Source organism: Lepus europaeus, chromosome 13 (genome assembly GCF_033115175.1).
Source record: "Lepus europaeus isolate LE1 chromosome 13, mLepTim1.pri, whole genome shotgun sequence".
In the NCBI taxonomy this organism is placed as follows: Eukaryota; Metazoa; Chordata; class Mammalia; order Lagomorpha; family Leporidae; genus Lepus; species Lepus europaeus.
In genome coordinates, this window is record NC_084839.1 from 83895874 (window position 1) to 83897358 (window position 1485).

Genomic DNA, 1485 nt, shown 5'->3' on the forward strand with positions numbered 1-1485 from the left:
AGAGCAAGGCCTGAGTCCCAGATTCAGTCTCAATTCCACCAAATGTTTCTCTGTACCACTCTGGATGTCTACCTCAAGCGACTGGCAGGGGCCAGAAACCAACCGGCCGCAGGGTGACTCCTCCCAGCTCCAGGGCTGAACGGTACACTCAACCCTTTTTACAGTACCGCTTCCCACTCCCTGCCCTGTTCTTAGATCTTTTCTCCCCCACTTGCTCCCCCCAATGAAATGCTGACACCACGGAGATGCTGAATAACTGAACTCTTCTTACATTATGGACAGAAATAACCAGAGCCAGCTTGGAAAACCAGAGTCTGTTCAGCCAGCTAGGCAAACCGAAGATTTATTTATTTATTTTTAATTTTTATTTATTTATTTGACAGGCAGAGTGGACAGTGAGAGAGAGAGAGACAGGGAGAAAGGTCTTCCTTTACCGTTGGTTCACCCTCCAGTGGCTGCCGCGGCTAGCACGCTGCAGCCAGCACACCGCGCTGATCCGAAGGCAGGAGCCAGGTGCTTCTCCTGGTCTCCCATGGGGTACAGGACCCAAGCACTTGGGCCATCCTCCACTGCACTCCCGGGCCACAGCAGAGAGCTGGCCTGGAAGAGGGGCAACCGGGACAGAATCCAGCGCCCTGACCAGGACGAGAACCCAGTGTGCCGGCACCGCAGGTGGAGGATTAGCCTGTTGAGCCACGGCACCGGGCAACTTAAGATCTTTTATTCTGTCTCTCCCTCTCTTTGTAGCTCTGCCTCTCAAATAAATAAATAAAATCTTAAAAAAAAAAAGAGGACGTTCACTGCCTGGCCTGTGATGCAGCTATCATGTGTGCATGTGTTCAAACACAGCACACTGTACACATTAAACAAGTGCCTGTGTAAGTTAGCCTTCAATAAAGCTGTTACACAATTCTGTTCATTTGTGTTAACATAAATGACACACGTGGTTTGTGTTCTATTTCTGTTGTACCTCTGCTCTAACAGATTAGCAGGTGTGATAGTCACTGCCTGTGTGAGACAGGGCAGGGGACCTGGAGTCAGTAAGGAGACTTTTCCTTGTATACTTATTTATCAATCTATCTTCTTTAGAAAATGTATTTGTAAGGCAAAATAACAGAAGAGGGAGAGACAGAGAGATCTTCCATGTGCTGTTTCACTCTCCACATGAGTGCAGTGGCCAAGGCTGGGCCAGGGCAAAGCAAGGAGCCAGGACCTTCACCTGGGTCTCCCAAATGGGTGGCAGGGGCCCAGCACGTGGGCCATCTGTTGCTGCTTTCTCAGACAGGTTAGCAGGGAGCCGGATCAGAAGTAGAGTTGCCAGGACTTGAATTTGTGCTCAGACTTGGGACTATGGCATTGCAGGCAAGATACCGCCCCACAACGCCGGTCCAAGTGTTTGAGTTTTTAAGATACATGTGGAATTTTTCAGTGAATATACCAAAATCAACTTCAGTAGTTATTATTATACCAGACTCAGACTTCAAA